The sequence below is a fragment of the Eurosta solidaginis genome, chromosome 4 (assembly GCF_040869045.1).
Source record: "Eurosta solidaginis isolate ZX-2024a chromosome 4, ASM4086904v1, whole genome shotgun sequence".
NCBI classification, from domain to species: Eukaryota; Metazoa; Arthropoda; class Insecta; order Diptera; family Tephritidae; genus Eurosta; species Eurosta solidaginis.
In genome coordinates, this window is record NC_090322.1 from 262,987,184 (window position 1) to 263,015,118 (window position 27,935).

Sequence of the window (27,935 nt, forward strand, 5' to 3'; positions counted from 1 at the left end):
AAAAAAAAAAACAAATTTTTTTTAACATCGTAAATAAAATATGTTCTTTATCAATTTATAACTTTTAAAAATCACAAACATCATTAATAATGTTAGTATTTACCTGAAATATCAGAATCCATCACAATAACTCAATTCAATTGTCTTAAAACTTAAAATATTCACGTTAAAACATGCGATTTCACATAGGTTAAAAAAAAACTATAACACGCGTTTCAGAAATATCTAAATTCCGATTACTTGACAGCTAACGCCAGATATGCGATGTATGGGATGGGGTAGAATTATTGCTCCCCTGTCTACTCTTAAGCTGTGGGAGTGCTTTTTTTTTATTTTTTTGTAATTGCAAACAACTTTCAGAAATTCAATTATGGCCGCCTAAATGTCTAAAATCTACCTATGTGCGACGGCTAGAAAGCGACATCTGCCAAATTATTCTTACACTACTGATGCGGATCGTTATTTTCTGCGCGATATAGCAGCACGACAATCAATCAAGAACGCCGCTATCGCCAGATTAAATCTAATTCTATTTTTGCCAAGCAAAAGCAAAGACTAAAATTTAATAGAATAATAGATAATACAAGTTAATATAAATCATTATTTTGAAACGTTTTTTGACATATTTAATAAGCAACTTTTATACTGAAACTTTTTTCGCTATCCTTCAGGCTCACACATACCTACTCATTTTTCAGCACTGTCTCATTATGACTGGTGAAACTTTAGCAGCAAGTACAATTTCCTCCATCGTTACTCTTTCAGAGTATACTGGAATCAGTCCCTGCAGGAGCAGTATTTTCAAAAATTCACCTTTGAACCTTGACGTCAATTAAGAAATCATGTAGTCCAGGAAAGGGTAGTAAATTATAGCTCTGTAATTCGGGTTTAATCCCTAGCCCTTTTTTTGGCCCTCTTTAAAATGTTTGCCCTTTTTTGGATCCAAATCTATTTGGGCAACTCGGATTGTGAAATTTGTAAAATTTTATTTTATTTTTTTCGTTATGATGATGTGGCAGCTTGGTAATCAGCTGATAATAAAACATTAATCGATTATCAAGTGTCATCACTTACACAACGCAGAAATGAAAAGGTAAGGAAATATTTTGCATAAAACGCCACTAAAGAATTTTTTTATCAGATATTTAATAAAAAAGCAAGTGCCATCAACAGCAGAAAACTTCGAAAATGAAGAAAGCGATGAAAGTGATGAAATGTCGTTTCGATGACAAAAGGAGCTATGTGTTCCGGTGCTAAGTTTTTTCTTATATTTGGCGGAACAAAGTAATTACTGCTTACTTAAAGTATTTTTATTATTAAAAATATAGTTCGAACGGAGGAGGGCTTTAGCCCACATAGCTCCCCCCCCCTAGATCCGCCACTGCATTACATGCACAACGACGAACATAGGTAGATTTTCAAGTTTTAGGCGGCCAAAAATATTTTATTGCCTATATCTTCTTAAAACTGTTTAATAAATGAAAAATTATAATAATTTGTGTAATTAATCGAATATATTAAAAAAATAGATATTACACTGTGTAACACTAAAAAATTCCTGCGCAGTGAGGCTATTTTTCTTGTTGTACAGCAACAAGGGTGCATCAAACCCTCTATCTAACCCCCTATATGCAAGCATCTGCAGCTAAATTTAATGCATTTGGCAAGCTAATTGTGCCAAGTACTATGTTTAAAACTAATTTTCACTTGGACGGACTTGGAAACATAACAAAACTGGTTTTGAACACCAGAAATAAAAAAAAAAAATAAAAATTTTTTTAACATCCTAAATAAAATAGGTTCTTTATCAATTTATATCTTTTAAAAATCACAAGCACCATTAATAATGTTAGTATTTACCTGAAATATCAAAATCCATCACAATTACTGAATTCAATTGTCTTACAACTTAAAATATTCACGTTAAAAATGCGATTTCACATGGGTTAAAAAAACAACTATAACACGCGTTTCAGAAATATCTAAATTCCTATTACTTGACAGCTAACGCCAGATATGCGATGGATGGGAAGGGGTAGAATTATTGTTCCCCTGTCTACTCTTAAGCTGTGGGAGTGCTTTTTTTTTATTTTTTTGTAATTGTAGCAACTTTCAGAAATTCAATTATGGCCGCCTAAATGTCTAAAATCTACCTATGTGCGACGGCTAGAAAGCGACATCTGCCAAATTATTCATACACATGTGTTACTGATGCGTATCGTTATTTTCTGCGCGATATAGCAGCACGACAATCAATCACGAACGCGGCTATCGCCAGATTAAATCTAATTCTATTTTTGCCAAGCAAAAGTAAAAACTAAAATTTAATAGATAATACAAGTTAATATAAAATCATTATTTTGAACCGTTTTTTGATATATTTAATAAGCAACTTTTATACTGAAACTTTTTTCGCTATCCTTCTGGCTCACACATACACCTACTGTTGTGTTGTGCATCTCTGACTTAGATATACAAAATTTGTGACAGTATTGTGTCACTTTCGAAGGTTGAATTGAATAAATTGTAGCCATATTTATGTATTTTCTCCACTAAAATATTTTGAGCTTATTTTGTTAATTAATTCTGGAATTAAATGAATTTTTTCTACCTATGGCCCAGCAAATCTGGGTTACTATGCATTGTATAAGAGAAGCAGAAAAGAAGGGAAACTGAAAAAAAACCTTCAAACAAATATACCTAGATACTAAAAAGAGTCACAAGAGTCTCAAAAAAATAAATGAAAGAGAAGAAGGCGCATTGAAAACAACTTTCGATTTAGTGTTGTGACACGTTTACACCATAAAATAAATTTAATTTACCAGTTTTATCGCTATAAATATTTGTGCATACATTTTTATCGTTGCCGAACATATTTAAAGCAAATTTATGTGCGCACAGTGAGATTTTTTCCATGACGTATTTCCGTTGATTACAATTCGATAACTTGTCGCCAAAATAAATGCGAACAGTCAATGTATTCATGCAACAACAAATTCATTGTTGTAAATCGGCGATATAATTGCAATTATAACAATATATTTCGGTGTACCGAATTCGGCAGCAGTGGATTCATAGGGATTGGTTAAAATTGTAATCAGAAACAAAATCAACATAAAATATCGAAACTGAGAGAGGGGCATATAGTGTGCGAATGAGAAGGAAAAACATGAATGGAAAGAAGTACCGAAGAAAACTGACAACTGTGACTGTAACAGCGTAAGCCTTTTTTGTGATGTTGACAACATGGCACCAACGCCAGGGCCTGTGTCAACTCAGTGAGTTGGCACAATAACACTAAGCGAATTATTGACGTTGCTTAGCAGTGAATTGGTGGCACAAAGTTGATGATGATAGTGCTGCATGTGAGCATGAGAAAACAATAATCGCCTGAGTTCTAAGTTATTGGCAGTAATTTTGACTATTGCTCAGCACGTGTAACCAGTCGATCCTTAGGCATAATTAATAACCGAATAGAGTTGTTAAAAGATTAAATCACTGTTAACACAATAGCTGTCAAGTGATGTCACTCCTAAAGCTTTTAGCAGTCATGAGGTAAGTTAGTTTAAGTTTTGTCAGCTCATAAAGAGTTTGTACTTGTCTGATGTTACTGGCGTCACAAAATAATGTTTTAGCACTTGTAACTGCATCCTCGACGTCAACTCAATAACCCAACACCGCACAGAGTTACACAGCCTTATAAGAGCGACATTACTGCCATACAAAATGTATATAGCATATACTGCAATTATAAATACCAATAAACTGCGTTGTGCCTGATAAAAAAGTTGACAGTAAATTTTTTTAAAATAATAAAAATAAATTTAAAACGCAGCATCGTTGCTTAAATCAACGCCAACAGAGTCGGCCATTAATTACGAAAGTAATTTTAATATTTTTATTATTTCTGCATGACGCATTGTTTTCGATTATGCTGGATTCGCTAGAATTATCAGAAAATATTGCAAAGTATAATAAAAATTTTTTTCGTGCCAAACGTTTTGGTAAGATTTTCCATTACGAAGCTCCTGAGAGGAAATGAAAAAGATTTCGTCATCGGAACTACACAGTTTCACATTGTTCACAACTAAGAAATATGAAAACAGACCATTGCTTTCAATGAGATGCCTGACGATCTGAAACAATATCATGATGACTATCTGGGAGGATTGTTATACGAAAGCTCGTGATGGAATATGGTCCCAAGTCCCAATATTTACCTATCTCAACCAAGAGTTAGAAGCTACGCTCATTAAGCAGAAAGGGTGAATGGTGTAAAAATATACTGCGGCAGAGGATATATAGTAAAGATTCTTCAAATAATCAGAGTGTATAGGTTAACCTGATGGCGAAAAGAAGGCTGCGGCCTATCACTAACCTAATTTACTAACTTTTAACTATAGTCCCTTTCGACATTTTAACTAACGATTTTTCAGTTGCGATAACGACTGTGCTATTCACTAACTTAATTTTGATATTGCTGTCGATGTGACAATTATTGAGATTAAATGAAAGAAGAGCGTCTTCATATCTAATGCCGTTAAAAAAATAAAGTACTTTTCAATTATTTGGCTTCGTAAGCTGATCAAAGACTATCGAATATAAAAAATTGTCATCGAAAATCGATATCGTAATATTCATCGATTCGTTATACAACCGCAGCAAAGATCTTTACATCTTATAAACACTTCCGCCTTACCTTGGAAGCATTTAGAGCAGGGCTATTCAAAACTTAAAGTGCACCTGTATTAGTGAGAGAGCAATCGTCGCGATGATCGTGCGAGTGAATTGATTTTTCATTTAGTCGCTTACTAGCAAGTAACGAGCATATGTATCGCGTATAATTTTTCATATATATTTTGATACCGATCAGCCAATACCCACCACCGATGTTGCTCCGCCAAGTGCCAAGCGACAACTAACTCAATTAACGACGACAGAGCGAATCATATGCGTGTGAATTGAGAGGGCACAATTGTGCTATGAAATGAATAGCCCTGATTTAGAGCAATATGAAATACTCCAAATCTTATAATCGAACCCAAGAGACGCTGTTCTGACTTTCTCTATCCATCTACCTACCTCTTTTTTTTTTCTCACTATCTTATACTATTTTAATTTCCTCTTGTCTTACTCTCCCCGCTCTTCCTCTTATTAAGTCTAACTCTCATTCCTACTTTTTCTCAAATAGTGCTTACTTTTACTCTCATTCTCCCTCGTCCTCTTGTTCCTTTTACTTTTCAGGCGTCCTTCCAACTTCCTCTACTTTATCTCCTCCATTTCTTTTTTCTTTTCTTTCGATTTCCACTTTCCAGTGCGGAGATAAATCGAGCTTCGCTTTTTTGCGTACATTGCATTACTAAAGTAGTAAAAGAGCAGCAAAATATTACCCAAAATTTTCACTCCTTACTACTTTAAAATTCAATACTAGATTAGTGTAGTAAAGTTCTGTTGATCGAGCCTAAAAATATTTCACACAATTTGGAAAAGCTAGCTGATGAAGAAGAGGCATTCACAAACATGTCCTAGTAACCATCGTCGTGGGCAAATTTTTATTATTCTTCTCTAATATCAAAATCTCAGGGAACATGAGAAAAAATTTTACCATGAAAATAAATCACACCTCAATAATATATTTACATATGTGCTTGGAAATCGGTTACTATACTTGGGAAACCGCATGTTCTTTTCTGGTTAAACCGTGATTTAATTTTAACATTAGTTAGGCATGACATATAAGTGATTCATAAAAATGGAAAATCGAATACAAAATCAAAGAAATAATTAAGCTGTTTAATAAAATCCCGATGGTCTTGTTTCCTACATTCTGGAAACTCTCAATACCAGAGGAAATCTTATCAACCGTTTTTTCTCTGTATATCGAGAAAAGTATTAGCACAACGCAGAGTTAATTGCGTCATATGCTTCGCTTTGATATTTGAGAAGAATTTCTTTGAAAGCATGCATAGAGTACGGTCTAGCAGATTGGACCTTGAGAGTGAAGGACGTCCCAAAATACTTATTTGTAACGAAATACTAACAAAAAACCATATAAATTTATAGGCCCATTACAACCGTATATAAACATACTGAACTCAAGCGTTGTTATACACTTAGTTCCGGTTGCTATTACTTATGTCACCTGTTTAATGGCTAATAATATGGCTCAATAGTTTACTATTAAATAAATAGCCAACAATTGCCGGTTATTGCTGTTTGTTACAGACATTTGCGCATGCGTATATAGCTAACTTATGCAAACACACACATATGTAAAAGCATTTCATATATAAAGTACATTTAGGTGTTACAGAAACAATTGCAACTATATTTGTTTGGTATTACCCGGTTGTTATTGTTATTAGTTTTACCATAAGTTTAGCTAGCCATGCATTTGTTTACCAATTCGGTTATGACGCAAGTACTTGTGTACTCACTTGGCATATGCATGTATGTAGGTATGTTTATTTATTACTGCAGATTTAATGCGCTTAACAGTAAAGAGTTCATGGTCATAAAAATTGTGACGTATTTAATGGCTAATTTCACATTCATAAAAATTTCAGTTGGCCATGGATTGGATCATTTGGTCATACTTGATTAGAGTCAGTGACTCTGCGGGAATTTCAATTGATTTTGTTAATTATTACTTACTATGCATTTACTAATAATAATACTAGAGGAGTATATTAACAAGCGTGAAATTTCCAAAGCGAAGAATGTCAAGAAAAAATGTTTGTGAGGACATCGAGTGCTCCAGCTAAACAGCGCTGTGGAGGAAAGTCAAAGCAAGAAGGAGTATGGCCAAGGGACTAACAAACAAAAAGAGAAGTAAGAGTCCCTTGAGGCGCTTTTAGACACAATTTCCTATCAGAAGATGATGCTAAAGAGCCAATAGGTAGCACTTACTTTTCGAAGCAGGTAGTGCCGGGCTTGGTTTAAATCGCCGGGGAAACCTCAACATAGATGAAAAACTGTTCTCCACAACACAGTTTGCATACACAAAATCAAGTCGGCAGACGCGGCTCTGGTGGTAATAAATATAGAAAAAGTCCTTGAATTTAAGGAATCTTCCTATATATTGCCGGGACTTTCAACAATGTCTAAAAAGAGGTGACCAATAATGGTATTGATTAAATTTAAGTACATCCAGCCATAACAAGATGGATCGCCTGCATGTAAAATTGCAGAAAGATTACTTCATTATGTGGGTTGTATGAGGCCCCAAATCAGTGAACAAGGGCACGCCGCGGGATGTTATCACCTCTGCTGTGAATGCTGGTTATCAGCCAACTGCTCAGGTGGTTCGAAGACGGACCAGTCAAATTTACGGCGTGTACAGATAAGGATGGAGTTGTCATAAGTGGAAAGTGCATTCCAACCATTGCCTCTTGATGGATCGGATAACGAAAATCGACACTGATGATGGCACAACGCCGAAACCGGTTTATCTCGAAACTAAATTTGACAAGGGATGACGGAAAATCGTTCCAATATACATCATAAAAACACGTCTTAGATAAGAGGTTCGTGTCCGCTCAGTAGAGTTTTTTCATCCCATTTTATATCAAAAAGTGTACGCCCCACGGAGGGCAATTTGTGCTAAAAATTGTAGCTATAGTTTGTTGCATAAAAAACTGTTCAGCCAAGGGAGGTGCCCACCTAATAAGGGTGTCCATAAGGAGGGGTTTTTCTGTACTCGTGTGCATATATGCATGTATATATAATAACTCAAATAAGTTTTTTTAAACCTTTTAATAAATTTTATTTTATTTGTATCATTTCAGGTAAGCTCTTCTGGAAATCTTTTTCGGTACCTGGAAAAGCTCTTGTTTTTTATGATATCTAAACAACTATAACCAAAAGACATTAACAACAAGTAAGGAAGGCTAAGTTCGGGTGTAACCGAACATCACATACTCAGCTTAGAGCTTGGGAGACAAAATAAGGGAAAATCACCATTTATCAAAATTAACCTAGGGTAACCCTGGAATGCGTTTGTATGACATGGGTTTCAAATGGAAGGTATTAAAGAGTATTTTAAAAGGGAGTGTGCCTTAATTCTATTGGGGGACGCCTTTTCGAGATATCGACATAAAGGTGGACCAGGGGTGACTCTAGAATCTGTTTGTACGATATGGGTATCAAATGAAAGGTGCTTATGATTATTTTAAAAGGAAGTGGGTCTTAGTTCTATAGGTGGACACTTTTTCAAGATATCGCCATAATGGTGGACCAGGGGTGACTCTAGAATGTGTTTGTACTATATGGGTATCAAATGAAAGGTGTTAATGAGTATTTTAAAAGGGAGTGTGCCTTAGTTCTATAGGTGGACGCCTTTTCGAGATATCGTCATAAAGGTGGACCAGGAGTGACCCTATAATGTGTTTGTACGATATGGGTATGAAATTAAAGGTATTAATTAGGGTTTTAAAAGGGAGTGACTCTTAGTTGTATATGTGACGGCGTTTTCGCTATATCGACCTAAATGTGGACCAGGGTGACCCAGAACATCATCTGTCGGGTACCGCTAATTTATTCATATATGTAGTACCACGAGCAGTATTCCTGCCAAGATTCTAAGGGCTTTTGATTTCGCCCTGCAGAACTTTTTCATTTTCTTCCACTTAATATGGTAGGTGTCACAACCATTTTACAGAGTTTTTTCTAAAGTTATATTTTGCGTCAATAAACCAATCCAAATACCATATTTCATCCCTTTTTTCATATCTTGTATAGAATTATGGCATTTTTTTCATTTTTCGTAATTTTCGATATCGAAAAAGTGGCCGTGGTCATGGTCGGATTTCGGTCATTTTTTTACCAAGATAAAGTGAGTTCAAATAAGTACGTGAACTAAGTTTAGTAAAGATATATCGATTTTTGCTCAAGTTATCGTGTTAACGGCCGGAGGGAAGGATAGTCGGCCGACTGTGTATAAAAACTGTGCGTAGCTTCAACCGATATCGCCCTTTTCCACAGATATAAGTTATCGTCATAGAATCTATGCCCCTACCAAATTTCACAAGGATTGGTAAATTTTTGTTCGACTTATGGCATTAAAAGTATTCTAGACGAATTGAACTAAAAGGGCGGAACCACGCCAATTTTGACATTTTCTTTTATTTTTGTATTTTGTTGCACCACATCATTACTGGAGTTGAATGTTGACATAATTTATTTATATACTGTAAAGATTTTAAATTTTTTGTTAAAATTTGACTTTAAAAAACTTTTTTTTGAGTGGGCGTGTTCGCCATCCGATTTTGCTAATTTTTATTTAGCACACATATAGTAATAGTAGTAACCTTCCTGCGAAATTTCATCACGATATCTTCAACGACTCCCAAATTATAGTTTGCAAAACTTTTAAATTACCTTCTTTTAAACGTGGGCGGTGACACGCCCATTGTCCAAAATTTTACTAATTTTCTATTTTGCGTCATAAGGTTAACGCACCTACCACGTTTCATCGCTTTATCCGTTGTTGGTAATGAATTATCGCACTTTTTCGGTTTTTCGAAATTTTCGATATCGAAAAAGTGGGCGTGGTTGTAATCCGATTTCGTTCATTTTAAACAGCGATCTGAGATGAGCGCCCAGGAATCTACATACCAAATTTCATCAAGATACCTCAAAATTTACTCAATTAATCGTGTTTTCGGACGGACGGACAGACGGACGGACATGGCTAAATGAATTTCTTTTTTCGCCCAGATCGTTTGATATATAGAAGTCTATATCTATCTCGATTAGTTTATGCCATTATGGATTACCGTTATGCGAACAAAGTTAATATACTCTCTGAGCTCTGTTCAGCTGAGTATAAAAAAGAGAAGGAACAAAAAATAGAAAAGGTGCAAAAACCAAACTATTTCAATGCAATTTCAAATATGACGAAAATAATTACGTTTGATCCATATAAATTCAAGCTTTGATCACATTTTTTAATTCTAGTTTTCATTTTCGCTTTATTTTTTTGCTTAACGAAAAAGTTAGTTTTACTAAGCAATCAACTGTGAACTTTAAAATTGCCATAATATTTTGTGAACAATTTTGGGTACTGAGCGAATTAAATTGTCAACAAAACTTTATTACAACGCCCGCACAAACGAACCCAGAGATGGGCATAAGTTAGAAATATGGCGGGAGTTACTTAAATGCACACATACATACATGCATAGTTTGGTATTTACGGGCTAGCGCCGATGTCACCGCATGTTTTATTTACAAATAACAAACTAAAAATTCATAGCATTAAAATGCTAAAAAACACTTTTTTTATAATTTCGTTTGTTTGTTTATTTTTTGTTTTTTGGTTTATACACTTTTGAAAATGTCAGTTATATAACTGGTAAAAAATTTATTACATAGATATACATTAAAAAGTTGGTACTAGTTTTATACACAAACAACCATATGATTACATAACTTTTAAAAAGCATTGCCGTATTATGACATAGTTGGTTTGTAAAATGTATGTACATACATATATTGAAATTATTAAATAAATTAAAGCAATGTGTCATGACAAAAAAAACTTTTTAAAAATATATAAACAGCAGTAAATATTTGCTGAATTATGCGAGCGCAAAAAAATGTGCGCTGACAGTAAGAAGGAGGGGAAAGCAACGCAAAGTTGTCAAGCGATAGAAAAAATTATGGCATATATTTAATTTTGCTGAAACAGCGGTTTTTAATCGGAAATTTCAAATATTATGTGCAAATATACAAATTGCGGCATGTATAAAAGTACACTATGGTGGACCTCGTTTTCAGGAATCTATATATTAATCGAAACCAAAGAGGCTAGGCTTTCAACTGAACGCAAGGTTCAAGCAGGCACTTCAATACACCTACAGCAGATTTCATTTCAGCATCTCAACTTAATTATTGGGTGCAACTTTTTGGTGACAGGAATCAACCTCGATAGTTTTTTTACACGGTTTTTGGATGTTATTAGTCGGTATTTTGCCGCAAATTATGCGCTAATTAGTTGCAAAGAGAAAAAAATGTATCGCGCTTTTAATGTGAACGCTAAGTTAACGTGGTGTGATGGTAGCGTGCTCCGCCTACCACACCGTATGCCCTGGGTTCGCACCCAGGGAAAAGCAACATCAACATTTTAGAAATAAGGTTTTTAAATTAGAAGAAAATTTTTCTAAAGGGGGTCGCCCCTCGGCAGTGTTTGGCAAGCGCTCCGGGTGTATTTCTGCCATGAAACGCTCTCATTGAAAACTCATCTGCCTTGCAGATGCCGTTCGGAGTCGGCATAAAACCTGTAAGTCCTGTCCGGCCAATTTGTAGGGAAAATCAAGAGGTGGACGTCGCAAATTGGAAGGGAAGCTCGGCCTTAGATCTCTCTTAGATCTCGGAGGTTATCGCGCCTTCCATTTTTTTTTTTTTATTTATTTAAGTTAACGTGAAGTTATTGCAGAACCCTCGTAAATCCTGACTTGCACTTTTCTTTTTGAAATTCGTCTTAGCTGGTATTTTTTGCGAATAGAAAATTGTGTGTTTTTTGCTTTTTAAGAGCTTTTGATGCTTCGTTAAGTTCACATCAAATAAAAACTGACACCCGTCTCTGATTGAATGTAGTTTGTTGCGTATTACTCGCCAATGAGTTACTATAGGAAAACTGTTCGTATAGCTTTTTAGTGCCTTCGCTTAGGAGAAGTGAAGTTACTGAAGTACTTTCGTAAAAGTGAATTGTATTACATTGACCGAAATATCACTTAGCTGGTAGTTTTTCGCATATTAGCCCATAGTTATTTACGAATAGAAAAATGTTGGCTCTCTTTAAAGTGGTTTCTTGTGAACGCCAAGCCCACGTGTAGTTAGCGAAGCACTTTTGTGAAATCTGACTTGCACTTCTCTGATTGTAATACGTGTTAGCGGATATTTTGCTGCGTATTAGGCGCTTATTATTTGCGAAAAGAAAAGTTGCGTCGCTCTTTTTTAGGAGCTTTTTATTTTGGTAGCTTCGCTATGAAAGCGTAAACTTAGCGAAGTATTCTTGTAACAATATTTGCGTAAATATCAATAAATTATATTTTTGCAGGTTCTTTCGACATACAATTTTGGACCCCCCTTATTTACTTATGAAACACAAAAATTACCCTCAAAAGTACATATATTCGCATAAACAGACAACTGAACTGTGAACTATTGATATGGAGATTCCCGCGAATAAACAAGTGTTTTTACGCTTATTAAATTAATTATTTGCACAGTGTGGTGAATTAGTATAACAAAAATTGCATCAACGCAGTAGGATTTTGTCTAAAACAAAATATATAAAGTAATATTAATTTACATCGATCATCACACTTACATATATAAAAGCCAATATACAAGAAGCGCTATTATATTGTAACTTTTATAACAAAGCTGAACATGGTTAGGTTAGGTTGAGGTGGCTGCCTGAGGGCACACTTAGGCCAGTAGTATTAGGCCTGTTCAGATACCACGAAAATATACCATTACCTTTCCTCTTCGAACCATTTTGAGGACCTGATGAAAGCTACGAGGTCCTTGACGCCATGCTCCACAACCTGGCTCAGATTATATAGAAATGGAGCACCCAGAAAGCGCTGGAAATTGTATCCCTTCTTAGTTTGTACACGTGAAGGGATCTTTTAGGATCCCATTTAGTCCAGGGTCTTTCGATGTTTGATACCACTGTGTTTGTAGCCACCTTTCGTCGGCTTGACGGTGGATGTGCTATTTTAGCAATAGCTTGCATGTGGACAGGGGTCTACCTAAACGTTCTTGGCCAGGAAGAACCTGCCTGGTTGTACTCTGCCTAGCGAGTTCATCTGCAATGCAGTTTGCTCGATATCCCTACGTCCAGGGACCCATGTGAGGTGTAAACTGTTCTGTTCAGACATCTCTTGAAGAGATCGGCGACAGTTTCGTGCTAGTTCAGAATTGAACGAGTAGGAGCCAAGAGATTTTATGGCAGCTTGGCTGTCGCTGAAAATAAAAATTTCTTTGCCGGCGGTGTGTGTCCCTATCCTAGCTGTGGCTTCCATTATGGTTGCAACTTCTGCTTGGAATAAACTGCAGTGGTCGGGTAGTCTGCAGGAGAGCTGGATGTCAAGGTGACTTGAGTAAACTCCACCTCCAACTCTACTTTTTAGCTTGGAGCCGTACGTTTATATGGCAAGGCACCCATCCGACTCCGTCCAGTCATCCCTGCTGGGGATGTTTATCTTAAAGTTGGTTTCCGCAACTGTTGTGGTTGCGCAGCGATCCGTTCTAGGAGGAAGAAAACTGTATTTGTTTAGTATACTTGAGTGTACTGTGGCCTTGTTGTTCCAACACGACAAATCCCTTAGACGCAGGGCTGACGTTGCTGCATCGAAAACCAGCTAGATCCAATGGAAGGATGTCCAGAATGACCTGAATAACTTCGCTAGGCGTTGTTCTTAGAGCCCCGCATATGCTGATCATGCTTAGAGTCCCGCTTATTCTGCTCATGCTGGATCTGTGGACTTCACCCAGCAAATTTAGGGTTGACGCCTTTCTCAAGGCTGGCCACCATACGACTATACCATACAGCAGTATTGGTCGGATAATCGCGGTATAAATCCATCTGCATATGTTGGGTGTGTGTCCCCATTTTTTGTCAATGGCTCTTTTACACGTATATAATGCATTGTACGCTTTCTTTTGTTACTGAATGACGTTCTCCTTCTAGTTCAGCTTTTTGTCTAAAACTACGCCTAGAAATTTGGCCTTAGCTGCCAGGCTTAGGCGCATCCCATTTAGTTCTGGTAGGTTTAACGATGGTAATTTGTATCGTTTGATATATAAGACAAGCTCAACTTTATCGGAATTGACGCTGAGTCCACATATGAGGCCCATAGGGAAACCTCTCGCAATGCTACCTGCATCAAGTCGTATAAAGTTTGAGGGATCTTGTCTCTCTAATGCAATCGCTAGGTCATCAGCATATGCCACAATCTTCCCGCTCCCCCAACTAGAATCTCTTAATACCGAGTTTACGGCTAGGTTCCATAGTAGAAGGGAAATGACACCACCCTGGGGTGTGCCCCTTGCGACAAATCGTGTTATATCAACCGTCCCCAGTGAGGAAAGCACTTTTCTTCCCTTGAGCAGTTGATCAATCAGTCCCGCTAGGTGACTATTTACGTCCAGACCCGTTAAAGCATTGTTAACGGCGTCAGGACTTATATTGTTGAATGCTCTTTCAACGCCAGCACGATTTGATAAAAAAATGGCACGCCGAAATTAGATGGCCAGGAAATGTTCCGAAATGAACATAAGCGAGGTGGACAACTTCGTACGACCACCGGTGGGTTATGTCCTGAGGAAAATCGAGGAATATGATATGAGGGCAAAGGACTTGCTGTGGATCAACCGCTATGACTGCGAGATCTCGAGGTCCTTATGGCCATATTGGGATAGCAAAGCAACTATCGTCCTTCTCAAAATGAACAAATCCGCAATGGAAGTACTAACGGGTGTCATCACAGGTCATTGCGCTATTGCACCAATGCTCCGACGGTGGCTCATACCAAGAAGCTTCCTCAACAGAAGCTGTCAGCTAAAGAGGAGGAAGGGGAGTCAATGCATCATTTTGTCTGCCGATGTCCAAGACTGCAAACAAGGCGACTCGGATTTCTGGGTGCGCGGTTTTTTGGCAATCTGGCAGAGGTTGGAAAAGTGGATCTGTCACTCCAACTAAGGTTCATCAGAGAAAGCAAATAGTTCGTTGATGACCACTAAAAAATAATCTGGTTGGTCGAATGGGCCGCCATACGGCACTCACTGAGCGTACTGACAATGGACAAAAATGCCTCTGAGTCGAAGTGACAACCTTTCTCAAGTTTTTTTTTTTTTTTTTTAAGTTATACTAGTTGTATGTCTGAAGAAAGTGAGCGACATACTTATATAGGAACCCAGCACTTTTTAAAAAATCAAGTCCTTTTCCAAAACCGGGTACTTTTTCTGATGCGTATAATTTTTCCGGACCGGGTACTTTTCACATCCGTGTACTTGATTGAAATGGGTACTTTGCCCTATCCAGCTACTGTTTTAAAACAATATACTCCTTCTGAACCATGTACTTTTCGCATACGGGTACTTTTTAAAAACCAAGTCCTTTTTTAGAGCCGGCCACTTTGTCGTATTCAGGTACGTTTCAGATCCAGGTCTTTTACTTCGCATATGTGTTTTTTCATAATTTTTTTTTTTTTTTGATCCGAGTTCTGTTTAGCACCGTATATCTATATATTATAGAATTAGGTACTTTTGCATATCGGAGTAGCTTTTCGGACCCTGATATATTTTTTGTGGTGATATATATTAACAATAAATAAATATATTAACAATAATAATCCACACGACAAAGTAAGGCAAATAAAAAAGGTGGGATTTACTAAGAGCAAAGAAGATAACGCTTGTAAAATCAAAGAATCGGGTTTGTTTTTTCTTAACTAATAGACATTTCGTAAAGTTTATTGCTTTATGGTTAATTCGAGCGAATTTTTTTACCGAACACAAATTTGTTTAGTCATTTCAGCAGAAGAGAAACTGTTTGTCTCAAGTCAATAACATTCTGTGAAAATTACAGTTGCTCAATCAATCGAATTGATTTTTATGTTAAGAGAACTTATTTTATTGCTAATTTCATCAGCGAACAAGTGTCAATATTATGCAAATGCGCCACGGCGCTCACTACCTGGGTAATATCCCACATAAATCTTTATCATATCAAAAGCCTTCATTGTTAATATAATTTTGACGAAAATCTGTTATTTTACCATTTTTCAATAGTATTCTTAGGGTGACTTGAATAATTGTTAAGTTAACAGAGCTTTCGTATGAAGTCCAGTCTATTTAGGTAAAAAAGGCCAAATCTCGGTATTTGAGATAAGAATCGCAATGGCCATTTGAACGTGTTTTAAACTAATTTAGTAGTAGGTGGCTTCGTCATCGACAAACAGAGCATTATGAAAATTAAAACACTGTATAAAATTAAAAAAATATAAATACTTATGTATATATGTATGTATATAAATATGTACATACCCGATGATATGATAAGGCAGCAATTGATAGAGTTTTTGTTCAAAGTAGAAAAAATGCACTACTGCACACGTGGCTTAAAAGCGCGAGCTGTAAAAACAACAAAAATACATTATTACATTTTAATTAACGTACTAAATTAATAACATTCTTTTAACACATATGTACATATGTACTTAGTTACAAGTAGCAAGGAAATATATATTTAATGTTATAAAAAACAAATATAAATATTATTAAATATTTCAGTAATTATAATTGATATTGGTTTGGAATGAGTTGCTACTGGGTATAGCGAAATTAGAACTGACTCGTTTTGTTGTGTTCATTTTCCGACAGGGTGGATAATTTCTCTATAAATAAAAAAAATTTCCGTCATCCCTTATAAAATTTGGTTTGGAGGCTAACCGGTTTCGAAATCGAAATTTGACAAGGGATGGCGGAAAATAGTTCCAATATACAGAAATTAGATCTTTTTGATCCAAGAGAGTATGGTCATACTTAGTATCCTTCTTCCAATGCAGCGATTAAACTAAATGTCGAGAAGCTCGCGACCCTTACGAGTATTTCGAGACCTGAGAATCTCGCGAGACATTTTTCGCGAATAATTTCGAAAAATGGTTAGCTCTAATGCGAATTGTTCAAACCAGACCATATAGCTGCCTTCGCATTTAATATTTCACTACAAAATCCACCTGTCAATTACAATAAAACGTTTACTGGCTGCATTTACTTTTTAATGCCAATTTGATATGGGTTTATATGAAAACACACATTTTTTATTCGCCACTGTACGTATGTAGCATGTTTTTTTTTATGTATCATCTGCAAAGCATAATCCCAAACCCACTCTAATTTGTTGAAATTGACAGTTTAATTCTATGCATCAATGCATCATTCCGTGATGTTTTTGCTCGTTTTTCTATTTTCTTTTTCTGCTTCTTCTAGCCCATTTAAACTTTATAAATGTTATTGTTTATTTGTACAGCAGAGCTTATAAATGTCAAAAAAAATTCAAAAAGGGTAAAAAGCTAGAAATCACACTGTATGTGTACCCTCTGTAGGTTATTTAACAAAAGGTATTGGCAGCTTTTTGCGCCACATAATTCACTATCAATTCGTATCAATTTATGTACATTGGCTTTATAACTACTCAAAGTACTCACTTTCGATTTGTGAATTTACCTTTAAACAAAGGGAAATAACCGATTTTCGAATTTCTCTCAGTATTAGTTTCCAACGCGAATATTGTTCAATTTTTTGAAATAGGCCGGTCCCTGGTCCACGACCCGGAAAGAAATGTTTCCCAAATAAATAACTTGTCAGGGAGGTACCCCTATACCAATTTTCAAGCAAATCGCACCACAAACTATTTTACTTAGAATAGTTCGGCCACTGGTCCACATTCCGTGTCCACTTTTCTTCCCCTAAGAGTTATCCTTGCACTTCAATAAATATTCTTATAAAAGGATTTCCGAAATTGCGTTTTGCGCTTGGCAACAGATTCAGCGAATAATTTCTATAATGTAATTCAGAGCTTTCTTATAACTATCTAAAACCTAACTTAAACGAAATTTGCACAGCGCTGGAGAAATCTTCAGCATTTATATATCTCTGCGTTGATTTGAGATGTTGATGATTTTCTTGATAATTCCAGTCGAAGAGCATGCCAGCAGTTTTCTCACTTTCCCTCTTCAACTTTTTTTTATTCATTTGCACTTAAAAGTTTTCATTATTAGAAATGAAAAACTGCTTTTGCAAGTACCAATATTTTCGAAAGCGATTTTTATCTCATTTGTATAACACTAAGGATGTGTGATTATGTCGCACAAATAATAGATAGCTGTGAGAACATCGCATTTCTAGTGTTTCTGAAATCGTTCTCTTATCGAATTTCAACCTAGTTATCTAACCTTGTTTTCGATTAGAGATGCATTAGAAAACTACATAAGAAATCTAATGTAAAATCACAATATTTCTCTTACGTTAGAAATTGTGTTTGTTGGGTCCATACAAATTGGCCCACCCTCATAAATGTAAATATATGAAAGTGTCATAAAAATAATCACAATCCCAATATTTCTTATTATCCGCTCGCTGCCATTTTGCAAGTTATAAATTCGCACATACACATACATACTAGCATGTGATGTGAACTCCATATTAATCTATGCTCGTAAACTCTATATTATCTTTTTGAACTTAGAGAACACCAATCTTATCAGCTGACAATTACATTAGCTTTTGATGTTTTACTCTCACAGCGGTTTTATGTATGGCAGCGTTTGCGATGTAGTAGAAGATAAATGAGATGTTGCGGCTTGCTTATCGGTTGAGTAAAAGATTCGGCAAGAAAACAGACAAAATTAATGAGTTAAAGGCGGCAACAAATACATTAATTTCATATAAATATAATAGCTTACAATATTATGGTGAGAAGCAAAGAACAACAACTAAAAAAATTAGCATAACTAAATATGTTATGTATTTACTTACATGTCATAAAAAAATTATTAGTTTATGTAGTTCAGAACAAGTAAGATTCGTAGCAGCATATCCACAACTTTCTGAAACTCACCCATAGCAATGAAATTTCACGCGACATTGTCATGACACCGATTGCATTGATATTTAAATGTTGATCAATCAGATATAGACTAAAAAAATTACTCGTATCACTTAAAACAGCAAACTGCAGCCCGCTTGAACGAATTCTATATTTGTGTCTTAGGCTTATCAGATTAAGACTCCAGCGACACAGCTGTCAATTCTGCAAGCATCGGGTAAGATAGTTCCAAGTAAGCCTGCAGTATTTGCCAAAAGGAGGACGACTAAACTGAAAAACCTAGTCAGGCACAAGGAATTATGTTATAAAACAACTATTTCTTGAGGTTGGGCAGGAATTAGGTTTTTCATTCCGGTCGTCGAATAGACTTCTGGTAACACTATATACAGAAAAGTTCAACCTAACCTAACTGTATATAAACCCTTTTACAATTGTTCTACGCAACAAAACGCAACAATTGTTAAAAAATTCTTTGTGATACTAAACACAAGGCGTCGAATCGCTAGACGCGATGAGACATGAGTGGCTTGAAATTGAATTAAAATAAAAATTTACAATTAAAGATATTTAAATTTGCACTCTGATATAATACCGGGATTTCGGGATGGAAAAATGGCTCGGGAGGCCAGTGATTGGGGATCGGTATAGCCGGAGCTCGATGTGCGACAATAAATAAAAGCTTTTAATTTACTGTCTTAAGGCTTTTGAAAAAAAAAATTATTAAAAAACTTAACGTTTATTATATAATCAATGACACGAAGAATAAGTGAAAAGCTACTAAACAAAATAAACTAAACGAATTGGCAAGCAAATATAGTCAAAGTTTTTCTATGGATTACATTGTAGAATGAAATAACATATCAGAAAATTTAAACTTTTTACTTCGTGATAAACTTTAAGTGTTTATTTCTGTAAACTATCAATCAATAAGCAGCCGCTTGACTTTTAGCTCATCGCTAATTCTAAGCCCTTTTGATAATAATTAAATATTAAAATTGTTTATGATGAATAGCTGCTCATTTGTACCTAAGTATACCTTTTTATTATTTGATTTCGTGCTGAGTTGTAATTTATGCCGCTTCATGCTAAGATTAAGCAACAAATTAAAAATTGTATATGTTTTGCTTTCAATGTTTTTTTCATGAGCTTCTTTTGCAATTATGCCTTGTGAATTTCATTAGTTCACAAATCATTACTTGACTACTCTTAAGTTATTTTCTATTATTATTACTAGAAGACCCGGCAGACGTTGTCCTGCCCTAAATTTGGCCTATCTGCTTACATTTTAATAAGCTTTTTCCATCTGACTCTGCCCTCCCCCCTCTTCACTTTTTCCTAATCATTTTATTCACTCCTCCCTCCGTCTTTTTCGCTTCATCTATCTCCATCTTCGTCTCATTCTATCTCTTTCTCAATCTCCTTCTCTCCTTTCTCTTCTCTCAATTTCTTCTCATTCTTCTGCATCCCTTATTGCCTGTCCCACAGGGTGGTATGTATTTCCCAGTCCCAGTCCCACCGAGTCTCAGTCCCAGTCCTAGTCCTAATCCCAGTCCCAGTCCGTCTCTGGATAATATATTACTCTGTACTAAAGCACTCATCAACAGCTTTCATTTGATACCCATATTGTATAAACACTGTCTAGGCATTAACTGGCCCACGTTTTTGCCTATATTTCGAGACCTGAGTCACCCAGGGGCATGAAAATGAAAATTACCCTCTACACAACTAAGGACTCTCCTGAATTAAAAAAAAGTCATAGTACCTCTAAATCGCGGACCCTCTCAGAAATCCCCCACCCTCTCGGCGGGCCTGGTGATGTGCTATACTTGATATCATTCGCTATAATATTTTTATTGATAAGCAGGTTGTTTAATTAAATACCAAGCAATTACACGGAAGTATATCCTCACCACCTGAAAATATGAGTGCCACTGCGTATACGTAACATTTTATTACTACGTATAAACAAATAAAAAAAATTTGCAATAAAATAATATTGCGACTATAAACTGAGTTATAACCTATCCTATCTCTCAAGTTAGATCAAACTACACACTAAGTGCAAAACAAATTCAAAATCGGTTCAGTAGTTAAGGAGTCCATCGCGGCCAAAAATGTTGTGACACGTGTTTTTTATATATTAAGATTAAAAGCGTGCCACCAGTTCTTAATCACAAAGGTGATGTTAAGAATTTAGATTATATTTTACTTAATTTTTTTTTAATTCTACTTCCAATATAAAATGCAAAAACTAATTTTTAAATTCTGGAATACTATATAGGTAACTTCCAGCCCGAATTTAAACTAAGAGCCCATGTCGCGGACAGGACACTTAAAGAACGATTCCTGCTTTGACGATATCATATGTTTATGGTTCTTTAAAGTTTATGTGCTAAAACAACAAGCGAAAATTGTTTTCCCCGTGACAGAGATTTCTAGAGATATAAAAGAATGCGGCCACCGTGGTGTGATGGTAGCGTGCTCCGCCTACCACACCGTATGCCCTAGGTTCACACCCCGGGAAAAGCAACATCAAAATTTTAGAAATAAAGTTTTTCAATTAGAAGAAAATTTTTCTAAGCGGGGTCGCCCCTCGGCAGTGTTTGGCAAGCGCTCCGGGTGTATTTCTGCCATGAAAAGCTCTCAGTGAAAGCTCATCTGCCTTGCAGATGCCGTTCGGAGTCGGCATAAAACATGTAGGTCCCGTCCGGCTAATTTGTAGGGAAAATTGAGAGGAGCGCGATGCAAATTGGAAGAGAAGCTCGGCCTTAGATCTCTTCGGAGGTTATCGCGCCTTCATATCTAAGACATATTATTTTTAACTTTGAGAAGTTCTTAGTTCACAATTTAACATTTTTCCATTTATTGTCCAGCCTTTGAGAAATGTATAGTTATTAAGTTAGTACTTAACATCATTCTCAAATTATTCTCCAATATTGGAGAAATTTATTGTTATTTATGGTTACTAAGATGATCAATCTCTAACCTTTGAGAAAAATTGATAATCAAAATCATTCTGCATTTATTATGCAATCTTTGAGTAATTTTAAAATTCTTAAGTTAATTTGTTATTGTAAAACTTTATATGAGCTAAAAGGCCGTAGTTAAGTAAAACACAATATTTAAAATTGTGTTTTAGTATCTAATTCGTCGATATTTCGATTTCAGTCTGAAATCATCTTCAGGAACATATGACTGCATAAAGTTTTACAATAACAAATACTTACAAGGCCATCAAAAACCGTCAATAATTTTCAAGTTAAGTTATAGTTTTCAAGTAGATACTCAACATCATTCTCCAATTATTCTCCAATCTTTGTAAAATTATCAGTTCCCAAGTTGATTACCAACATTATTCTCCAATTTTCTCCAAGTGCAGGTACAGAACCATCTAAGTTGGTAAAAGCTCGCCAAATTTAAACCTGCCGACCATTGATAGTCGCTAGAGGCCTTATCCCTTAATGCAAAAGGAACATTCTAGTATTTGCACTATTTTTAACGATAGAAACATATAATTTGAAAGTTTCTTTCATCTTCCTCATTGACATGATGTAAGAAACGAGTGAAGTTAGAGCGAATACCATTGCTAGGCGAAATCGCTTGGAGAAGATTAGTTCATCTGAGCTATCGTTCGCAACCCAGCCAATTTTTATCACCAAACAATGCTTTATATCACTAATGAAGATAACATCACGAAGAACTTCAAAAAAAAAAAAAACAATAATAATAATAATAAATAAAATAAAAACAAAAGACCACTACTAAAACATATGCATCAATTACAAGTTTTACTGGATAATAAATTTTTCGCTTTGGCGTCAACTGTCAACGTTAAACCAGACACTGGCGTACTGCACTTGCCTACATGCTTTTTTGATATGTTTGCTATTGTGTAGTTGTCAAAACAACAACAAAAATGCTATTTTATACAAAGAATGCTTACCAACAGTCACTTTGTTGCCAATAAATTAAAAAATTTACTTTTTTGCGCGACTAAAAAAAAATTAAATCCAGTTTTTTAATACCAAATGAAGCTGAAAAATGTGGTTTCTGCCACGATAATATTTATGCAAAAGCAAAACACGACAGAAGATTAAGAACTTGTACGCAAATTAGTAAGAGACAAAAAAAAGAAGAAAATTACACAAAAAGATAATTAAATAATTAACGGTTTTGTGTGAAACTGAAAAATCTTTATTTTTTACATAAATAAAATTGTCGGCTTAACTGCTGATTATAATTTCGTTGTATTGTGATTACGACAAAGCATTAATATTTCTTAGTTCTTATGAACTTTACTCTTACTCCGTGAAAGCTTTGTTTATTTTTGGTAGTAATATGAATGTTGCTAAATTCATCTTCCTTAAACTTATCAGACTATCAAAAATACGAGACGCTAGAAATTTGAGATACATTAATGGGTATCGATTATGCTAAAAGTTAATCGGTTTCAACTCTCCTCATCTTGAAAAAAGGAAAACTGCTTTGAATCTTAGAAAAATAAAAAAAATGTATTTGCTCGAGTTTCTAAAAATGGTTGCCCATAAACGTGTATTCCTAGGATATCGCCAGACCCATCCTACTGACACTTTCAGTTCTGTCCGGCTTTCACAGAGGTTACCATACTGCTACAGGCTTTGCGTTGCGAGAACTTTCTGTGATATCCGGACCCGAATTACAATTAATTTCACCTTGGCACCAATAGTGCGGAAATACTTTGTTGTAGTGCTCTCCATGATTCACTCTTCGTATAAATTTAGTTGGTTTGCTAATATAGCATTTTCAGGAAAATTTATGTTTTTTCAAGCTAAATGAAACTTTTTCAAATCAAATAAAACTTCTTTCATATCAAACAAAGTTAAATTAAAAGTTTTTTTCAAGTCAAATTGAACTTTATTCTAATCAAATTAATCTTTTTTCAAATCAAATTAAACTTTTTTCAAATCAAATGAAACTTTTTGCAAATCAAATAAATCTTTTCCAGATAAAGTGAATATTCCTCCAGCTCAAACGGCACTTTTCTCAAAATAAACTAAACATCTTTTAAATCAAATAAATCTTTTTCGAATTCAAATGAAACTTTTTCAAATAAAATTAAACTTTTTTCATGTTTGTTTGTTTAATGGTGTGTTCAATTTATACTTATTATTTAAGAATTCATGATCTTAACACCGGCTTATAATAACTGAATATTCAATTATTATGTTTTTCTAAGAGAAACTGAAAAGAAAGAAAGAAACATTTACTGGCATATTGCGATGGTACCATTTCGAAAACCGCCACGTAATCATCATCAGGCAATTTCGTAATATTATCAAAGGTTTCACCGCTATTCGAACCGCGAATCGACGAAACTGCACTGCACTTAACCACTAGGCTATCCTGCTTGTATTTGTTTCCTTGCTTAATTCGGTTTATCTCATTTTTCGTTGCGAACGAGAAGCTTTGTAAACTAGGGCACAGTTTTGCATATTTATGTTTGTTTGTTTAATTGTGTGTTCAATTTATACTTATTATTTAAGAGTTCACGATTCATTTTTCAGCTGAAGGCTGTCTTATCCTTACTTGTTTTTTCACGTTGAGTTTAGTTTACACTTAGCACTTTGGCCGTTTCAAATGACTTAAGCGATGAACATTTTTGGTTCTATTATTTTATTGGCTATTGAGTACACTTGCAATTCTCAACTGGCTAGTGAAATATTCTAAAGTCATAGTTTAAGTTTATTATCCCATATCTAAGTTTTCCACAAAATCTCGCTGAATTGCAATGAAGTAGAAGTTATGCAAACAAATTTAATAGTTTGATCTATGTTCCCTTCACATTCCGATGTATGCCGCATTAACCCAAAAACGGCTAAAAAAAAAATAAATAAATACGGTAAAGTTTGAAAAACTGTCGACTTTGATAGCATTCATAATAAGAACTTTGTGCCCCTAAAATTTTAAATTTGGGCATAAAAGCGTCAGTCAAAGTGTGCACTGTTACTTCCGACCAAAAAAAGAGCTTTTCAAGTATTCTCTGCAGTTCGGTATCCTATAATGTTTTTTTTTTCAAGTCGGTTGCAAGAGATTACGGCTATTATGACGTGATCGTATACCATTTTCTTCCATAATAAATTCCTTCCAATCGATAACAATGCATAAAGAAATGCCCTACCCCATTCAAATCGCACCAAGATACCGCGGGCTGGCCAATTTGCATGTGGCAATTTAATTTACTTATCTTCGTCTTAGATCGCCAAGCGTTCTACCATACCAGCAACGCAGCGCATTAGTGTTTATTGCGCTTTCCAATTATAGTATTTTTTTTCAGCAAAGGCAAATGCTTTGAAACTCTTACTGTCGCTTTTTTTTTTTTTTTTTTTTTTGATATAAGAGTTTTTTCTTGAACGTTTTTGCGATTTGAAGCTTCGTACTTTTATTAATTTAATTTTCTTATTTTACTCTTGCATTTTGTTCTTAACTTGTTACGCTAATCTGAACATTGCATCGTATTGCTGCAAGTGCGCTTGCTTGTGGTGCAGCGGCATCTTGATGTTGATGCAACATGCTGGCGCCAATGCAAATTTAATTTAATTTTTTTGTTGTTGTTGCTGTTATGCTTTCAATTTTATTAAATTTTTTTTCTTTGCAAGCAAATTTAAATTCAACGCGGGATTAAACTATTAGAAACGCTTACCAAATGCAAAAGCCACACAAGCAGTCGCTCATTTGGCGCTCCCAGTACGACAGTTACCCAGACGCTATTTCAATCATTCTCAGTCCCAGTTGGACAGTCCAGTCCAGTTTCAGAAAGTTTAATTTTTGTGATGCTTTGCTGCTGATGCACCCCACTGCATTCCTGTTATCATAGTTAGTTAGTACAAAAGCGAGTTAGGTAATGTTTGGTGGTGTAGCGCATATTAGCTGGTTGTTCAATCGGTTGGTTTTGTTATTTGTTGCAGCTGCTTTTCAAACGTTTATCTGTTGGGATCCCTTCATCTGTTTTTTGTTTGTTTTTGTGGCTTCGATTGGCAGCAAAGTCAGCTGGTTTTAGATATGGTTCGACTGTATGTACTTACTTACATTGTTGTTTTTATAAAGGTTGGTTACATATTATTTTTGTTGTTGTGTAAAAAATTTTCCTTAATCGCGATGCACGTTTTCCGCTTTCACAATCAATGCATATATTTCCTTATCCCTTACATTTCCAGTATTTACTGGTAGTAGCAAGTTGACCACATGAAACTTAGTGCGATAGAAATTTTTAACATATGTATGTTTATATTTAAGTAATAAAATAATAAGACTTTAGCGTGTTATATCTCCAAGGAGATTAAGGCCGGGCTTCTCTTCCAATTCAAGGTGTGCTGTTCTTCAATTTTTCCTATATGTTGTTGTCGGACTCAGAACGGCATCTGCTAAGGCAGGCGAGTTTTTCGGAAAATAATAATAAAGCTTATTTGTGGTTTATTGAAACTTCTAACCTAGCTTAGATGGCATCACCGAGCTAATGCTTCAAAAGCTAGGTGACATGGGCTCGGTGATAACGGTGCGAAAGGAAAAGAAAGAACAACTCCCAAAGTTGGGATGCGAGCCTGAAGGTAATGACGTCAACGTAGTCGTATATGCAGATGACGTTGTTATCGCAGTCTTGGTGGCTTTTCTCACAACATTAAGCGAAATTCTACAGGGTGCACTTAGCAGGTTACATACCTGGGCCGCAATAGATATGCCTAAATGTTAGCCCAAGCAAGACGGAATTGATACTGATTCAGTAAGACCGCCAAAATAACTCTTAAAACGGCACAGAGCTCTCGCTCTCAGCGAGGCTTAAGTACCTTAGGGTCGAAATAGACTATAAACATTGAAAGAAGTGTAAGGAAGGCATATATTGCTTATTGCTCGTTCAATAGAATAGTTAGCATAAATTGGAGCCTAAGACCGAAATTTATAATGTCGCTTTACGCAGCGGTCATGGGACCCATCTCATCATACTGACCGATTGTGTGGTAGCCAACTCTGGAAGAGTAATACAATATTATAAAACCAAACAAAGTACAGCGAGCAGCCTGTGCAGGGGTAATAGGAGCATTTTTGTCGTGTCCAACGGACGAGTTAAATGTTATCCTTAACCAGCTGCTACTGAATCATAACATACGCATTACAGCTAATGGCTTAGCCACCAGACTTACGAAGTAGACTGGGTCGATTTATTAACCGATATCGCGCCATCGATTTTTCGATAGGGTTTGGGCTCGGGAAAAAAGTTCCACTACGCATACCAAAAAAAAGAATTTTCGAGCCTGTGAAATTTTTTGTTTTTTGTTTTTTTTTTTTTGGTTTTTGATTTTTAAGTTTTTTTCATGACCTACTAAACAAATATTCATGTATACCCTGTCCGACCCAAAAATTCCCTCTAAAAACGTTGTCGACAACAGTTTTTTGAGAAAACAAAAAAAGTACAGCTCCTGCCTTGGACGGTGCCACTTTCCTAGATGTTCTGGTCTCCGCGATGGAAACCCCCAGAAGGGCTTCATTGCGCCATGTTGCCAGGCCACAAACCCAAATACACCGGGTACCTCAATGCTTATCCAGGGACGTCCAGTCCTAGGACCACAACAGCAATTGCGTCCTAGCCTTTCAAAACTCAAGCATAGTCACCCGTCACTTACTCCTATAGCGACGACGTCTCCGCCGCTGCAAGTTAAACTGTAATGGATTAAATGGGAAGATCACGGAGATAGTCGATCTGCTCTATCACGGAGATCTGCTCTGCAGACATGTTCTGGGTACAATGTTCACAGAAAATATTTGCTCCCGGCATCGGCCGCAGGGACAATGCCTTAGAACGTCACGACTTATCTGTCCGGTCAGGCGATGCAAACCTAGAAATCATCAACATCGACATCCCTCCTGCCACCTACTGCCCCAGTGAATACCGTCCTAATACCAGTGCCTTACTCACTGGCGATAATTGCATTATCTTAGGCGATTTCAATGTCCACCACGATGTATGGCAATCAAACTTGCAGGCGGACAGCAGGGGTGAGATGTTGGCGTATCAAATATAAGCAACGACGTTCTGCACAATAAACGGAGACGCCCCACACGTATGGTAGGAAGCTGTCACAGTTAGCCAGATATATCAATTGTGAGCGTAGGACTCGTAAACTGCGTCAACTGGCAGCCGATGTTAACATTGGCATCCGACCACCTGCCAATACTTATTTCGCTCGAGCGTACCGCCGACATCATCGTCTCCGAAAAACGCACTTTCATAAATTTTAAAAAAGGAAAGTGGGGTGACTACAAATCCTTTACAGACAGCCGC

The 27,935-nt window shown here is 35.9% G+C and overlaps 1 protein-coding gene across 2 annotated transcripts in view; it reads right to left on the bottom strand.

Annotated features, from left to right (window-relative positions):
- The window catches only part of fog (folded gastrulation), a 269,781-nt gene that overhangs the window by 81,154 nt on the left and 160,692 nt on the right, over positions 1 to 27,935 (bottom strand). For both annotated transcript variants that reach the window (XM_067785883.1, XM_067785882.1), the window contains one exon: positions 16,060 to 16,146. The gene's annotated coding sequence lies outside the window, so the exon portion shown is untranslated. The remainder of the gene's footprint in view (positions 1 to 16,059; positions 16,147 to 27,935) is intronic.